The sequence below is a fragment of the Myotis brandtii genome, unplaced genomic scaffold (genome assembly GCF_000412655.1).
Source record: "Myotis brandtii unplaced genomic scaffold, ASM41265v1 scaffold912, whole genome shotgun sequence".
Lineage (NCBI taxonomy): Eukaryota > Metazoa > Chordata > Mammalia > Chiroptera > Vespertilionidae > Myotis > Myotis brandtii.
Genome location: NW_005371755.1, coordinates 15,642 through 21,198, shown reverse-complemented (window position 1 = coordinate 21,198; position 5,557 = coordinate 15,642). Strand labels below are relative to the sequence as shown.

At 46.1% G+C, this 5,557-nt stretch overlaps 1 protein-coding gene across 1 annotated transcript in view; it reads left to right on the top strand.

Annotated features, from left to right (window-relative positions):
* The first annotated feature begins 4,867 nt into the window (after positions 1-4,867).
* The window catches only part of LOC106724642 (gasdermin-C-like), a 16,266-nt gene continuing 15,576 nt past the window's right edge, over positions 4,868-5,557 (top strand). Inside the window, exons 1-2 of the mRNA XM_014532764.1 lie at positions 4,868-4,910; positions 4,986-5,154. The gene's annotated coding sequence lies outside the window, so the exon portion shown is untranslated. The remainder of the gene's footprint in view (positions 4,911-4,985; positions 5,155-5,557) is intronic.

Here is a 5,557-nt window from a genome sequence, read left to right as displayed (position 1 = left end):
TTTTTTGTTCCAGATGAATTTTTGGAGAGTTCGTTCTAGATCTTTGAAGTAGGCCATTGGTATTTTAATGGGAAGTGCGTTGAATTTATAGATTGCTTTGGGTAGTATGGACATTTTAATGATGTTGATTCTACCAATCCAAGAACATGGTATGTTCTTCCATCTCTTTATGTCTTCCTCTATCTCTTTTTTCAATGTCCTGTAGTTTTCTGAGTAGAGGTCTTTTACCTCTTTAGTTCAGTTTATTCCTATGTATCTTAATTTTTTTGGTGCGATGGTAAATGGGATTGTTTTTATAATCTCTCTTTCTGAAAGTTCACTATTGGTGTATAGAAATGCCTCAGATTTCTTGGCATTAATTTTGTATCCTGCTACTTTGCCAAATTCATGTATTAAGTCTAGTAGTTTTTTGATGGAGTCTCTAGGGTTTTGTATGTATAATATCATGTCGTCTGCAAATAAGGACAGTTTTACTTCCTCTTTTCCAATTTGGATGCCTTTTATTTCTTCTTCTTGTCTAATTGCAATGGCTAATACTTCCAGTACTATGTCGAACAGGAGTGGTGAGAGTGGGCATCCCTGTCTTGTTCCTGTTCTTAAGGGAAATGGTTTTAGTTTTTGCCCATTGAGTATGATGTTGGCTGTGGGTTTGTCATATATGGCTTTTATTATATTGGTCAATCTTTTATTTTATTCTCACCCCAGGATATGTTTTTTCTGTCAATTTTTTAAAGAGTGAAAGAAAAAGAGAGAGAGACATTGATTGGTTGCCTTCCACACTCTTCCGGAGCTAGGGATTAAACCTGCAATCAAGGTATGTGCAAATTGAACCTGCAATCTTTTGGTGTATGGGCCGATGCTCTAAGCACTGAGCTTCACCAGACAGGGCCAAATGTTGATCTTAAATGTTATCACCACAGAATAAAGGGTAATTTGTGAGGTGATGGAGGTGTTAATCTAATTGCGGTAATCACTTTTAATATATGTTTGTATAAGATCATCATGTTGTATACCTGAAATTTACATATTATGTCAATAATATCTCAATAAATAGGAAAAATAAAGTAATAAAATACAGCTTCCAGGTTCCCGTTTAGAGACTCTGATTCAGAAGGAGTGGAGTGAGGTCAGGGACCCTGAGTTTCCACAAGCATCCCAGGTGATTCTGTGTAAGGGGTCCCCACGGCACCCTGAGCAAAGCTGGCACACCTGGCCTGGAGGAGGAAGTGTGTTGCTGCAGGTGCGGGGATGTGAGAGGCTCCAGCAGGGATACCCTCGGCTCAGCTGGCCTGGCGTCTCCCCACCCTAGATTCTTCACTTCTCAGATGGTGAGGAGGAGACACGCTTTGCAGAAGGTGAGTTCCAGGCTGGGCAGATTCTCTGCCTAGACTTTGGGCCCTGCTGAGCCCTGACCCCCACTTGGGGATTAAATGGAAAGCCTGTGTGTCACCCCAACTCAAACCAAGGGAGGCTTCAATACTGTCATCAATGAGAGGCCAAAAGAAAGATTAAGATGGGTTATAAATTATTGATGGGTTATAAATTAATGGGTGAAGGCGTGTTTGCAATTTGACAGTGAAAGCCTTAGCAAGAAGTGACTTGTTAAACTGAAGCAAAGGAACATGAATTCTAGCTATTTGGGGAGATAGATTCCAGGTGGAGGAACTAATCTAAGGAAATTCCTGGCATATGAACAGCTGGAATGAGAATTCACTGGGAAGTGAAGTCAAGTGCCTGCAGGCTGTTGTTGATTCTTATCATGACTTTGTTTTACTTGAAGTGGGATTGGCAAGTAGTGGAGGGGTCAGATCCTCAGGGAGGCGTGTGATGCACTTTCAAAAAGATGCTGTGATTGCCATGTGGACAGTAGACACACAGGAAGGGCAGAAGCAGGAAGTCTAGTTAGGGGATAGGAATAATCCATGTAAGCGTTGATGGTGGATGGGGCAAGGGCATTGGCCCTGGAAGTGATCAGATAGACCCTGGTCTGTGGGAAGGCAGAGCAACGTCTACAAGAGTGGTGTGACATGGCTTCCTACAGCTCTGACACTCAGAAAAGGAATTCTGAAACAGTCTGGTTGGTAGGGAGTGAGGTGATGGATGAAGAAGCAAGAAGTGAGGGGGAGGAAGCATGAGTGGTGCGAATCAGGGCAGCTGTCGTGGAGGCCTCCAGGGAAGAAATTCCAGAAAGATGGGTCACCGTGCTCTCAGGGAATGTGTAAGGACACGCTTACCTTCCATTTTCCTGTAGTTTTCCATTTTTAAAAGGTGTATGGTTGGTATCCCCACACTAAAGCTAAGTCTGTGGAGTTGGGGACTTGGTCTTACTAACCTTGATACCCCAATACTGGAATCGAAAAAATGTGTAGAAAGTGTAGACCCCAAACCTAGAAACTAGCTGGCCAACTGGCTGGCTCAGCAAGGGTGGGGCTCTGAGAAGCTTTAAGGAAATGGAGAGGGAAGGCGGGGGTGGGTAGGAGGGTTTGGGGGAAAAAATCAGGGAAGCTGTCGGAGGCCTCCAGGGAAGAAATTCTGGAAAAATGGGTCACCAGTGCAGGGAATGCAGGGGTGGGGAGGAGGGTTTGGGGGAGAGCAGAAACCAAGAAGCACATGACTGAAACTTGTAAGGCCTTGGGGGTAGGAAAGGGGAAAGAAAGTAGAGGAGGAAGAGGAGAAGCAGGTATGAGTCAGGAATGGACAGGGAGGGGCCAAGAAATTTCCAAGAAACTGAACAAGGCCAACCTGAAAAGAAAGCTAGTGGGGAATTTTCAAGAAAATAAGGTGCGGGGCAATGGCCACCCCAGCTCAGTCTCCCCTGAAACCTTAAGTAAATTGGCGTCGCTTATGCTTACACAGGGGACCAAGCACTACCCTGTGACATGGGCACAAACAGAAGACGACTGTGCGAGGTTGCCAGGAGGGAGGCATGGGTGCTGCTTGCACACTGCAGGGAGGAATGTGGAGCTTCTCTGCTTTTCCAGGATGGCTGCTTCCCCACTGGCGGCTGTTCCCAGTGGAGGACCAGGGATGCTCAGCTGTGGCTGCACACTCACTGCCCCAGGTTTCCCGTTTATATCCCTCCTCTGGGATGTCGGAGGTGCTTCCCGATGGAGAACAGGGAACTGGGAAAGGAAAGCTAGCAGCTGCTTATGGTGACGTTGGTTCAACGAAGCCTAATTAAAAAAAAAAACAACAACACAGACTTCCCTGGACTCACATAATGACAGGAGTTTTTAGGGGTAAAACAGGCAGGTTTAGGGAGTTTTAGGAATTAGGGGGTCCATGGGGGAGGGAGGCACAGTTGTTTGGGGACTTGGAGCTGGCAAAAGGCATACATTCACAAAGAATTAAAGATGCCACAGAATAAGGGGAGAGGAAGACACCCATTCACAGAGGGTAGGGGAAAGCACAGGGAGTAGAGAAACAAAAGGAAGAAAGAGGAAAACAGGTTTTCACAGGGAATAGAGAATTCTACCATAGAAGGGGAGAAAAGGTGGGGGGGGGCAAGTGGGGTTTGAGCTTTGAAGCTGCTATAGTGACCAATAAGAAGGGAGCATCAAAAGACAAAGAACTGCAACCTTTATAAACCTTAGGAAAAAGGGGCTTAGTGGGTCACCCCCTTTAGGACCCTCTCCCCATGTCTGTACTTGTTTCAAATAAATTTCCACCTTTCCATATACCACCTTTTATCCATGGCTTCATTCTTTGAATCCACCTGGACAGGAACCTGGAAAAAAATCCAACTTTGCATCCTGCCCAGAGGAAAACCACCCATTTCAGTTTGTTTTTTGAGTTTCAATAATTCACCCCAAACAGCTGAGTCACATTTTCTTGGCTTCTAGAATGTTCCAGAGTAGGGCAGAGCCCTTAGGTACTGGCATATGGCACAGTGGTATATGCACCTACAAAATTGTATATTTCGAGTCTGTTGTTTTTACAACGTAAATTTGGGAAGTAAATTCAGTCTGGGGAAATCTTTTGGGCTGGTGGGTCATGTAGAAAGCACAGCCGTTAGCCTTCTGTCACATGGAGTGGTTGTCCCGTTCCCCAGGTGGGGAAGGGCAGGTGTGGGACTTGCATGAACAGTGGATGGAAGAAGAGGGGATAAGTGCCTTGTGAAGCACCCTCAGCTGCCCTTCTGAGCGTCAGAGCTGGGATTGCCTGCTCCCACAGGCTCCCCTCTGCCAGGCATTGCCCTTCATCCCATGAGGCCACAGGAGTGATCACGAAGTAATTAGAAAGTAAATGGTTTTGGGGCAAGTTGGTTTGTCCTTTTAAAAAGAAATCTCCTTGCCCTAATTGGTTTGGCTTGATGGATAGAGCATCAGCCTGCAGACAGAAGGGTCCCAGGTTTGATTCCAGTCAAGGGCATGTACCTTAGTTGTGGGCACATCCCCAGTAGGAGGTGTGCAGGAGGCAGCTGATCCATGTTTCTGTCTCATAGATGTTTCTCTCTATCCCTCTCCCTTCCTTTCTGTAAAAAAATCAATAAAATACATTTAGGAAAAAAGAAATCTTTTTCTTCATCGCTAAAGATTGTTGTAAAATCGATTGCACATGCACACAGGAGGGGTTTGCATTAATTCCCATTGAACAGAGTCTCTGCCCAGGGTCCTGCATGTACCTATTCTCTCCTATCTCTACTTTATCTCTACCTTTCTTGCAGACACACGGCCACATCTTACACAGTGCATTTAAGGTGGCATGTCACCAAATAATTGTTCCAGCAATCATTCATCCATGAACAAACCCACGAATCAGACTTGCTTAGACTGTTCTCTGGGTCAGGAACAGACACGCTCTGCTTCTGGAGATCCTATCTACTGTGCTGTGGGACAGCCTGGCAGAGACAGTATATATAGAAACCCTGCCTGATTCTAGTCTCCACTCGGTTGAGAAGGACTTGAGAGGTAAGACCGTGATCCGGAGCTCAGCCCCAGACCTGGTCTGGAGGAGGCGAGGGCCTCATCTGCTGCTTGTTACAGGATATTGCCCTGGAACTTCAGTTGGGGACCAGCTGGTGGGAAGAAAACATGACCAGTGGAGTCACACTTCTCTGTTCTCCGGATTTTGTCTGACCTCAGGCGGTCTGGAGATTGGAAGGAGCACTACCCATTGGAGCCTTTCTCTATAAGACAAGACAATATACAACTGGTAAGTTCTAACCAGGGACCAGGGGGTGAATAAGAAGATACTGTTATAAGTGGAAATGGGGTTCTTGAGATGCTACAAGGAAAAGAATTCCCTGAGGCTCCACCAGGAGGATGGGGTTTCATGGAGTGGAGAGCTTTATTGATGATGTAAAATTAAGGGGTTGCCCTCCAAGGTCCCATCTCTGTCCATCTTGCCATGGAAGAAGTCCATTCTTGCCTTCAGCAGGGCTAGGATCAAGGCCACTGCCCAGAATTTTTGTTCCAAGTTAAAGTCTAATCCAGTCAGCATCTGGCTGGCTTAGCTGTGTTCCCAGCTGGGTCCATTGTGTGTGGGGTCAGCAAGGCATGGACCACGGGGCTGTGTAAGGCCACATGGCTATGGAGAGAGAATAGGGGAGCACATG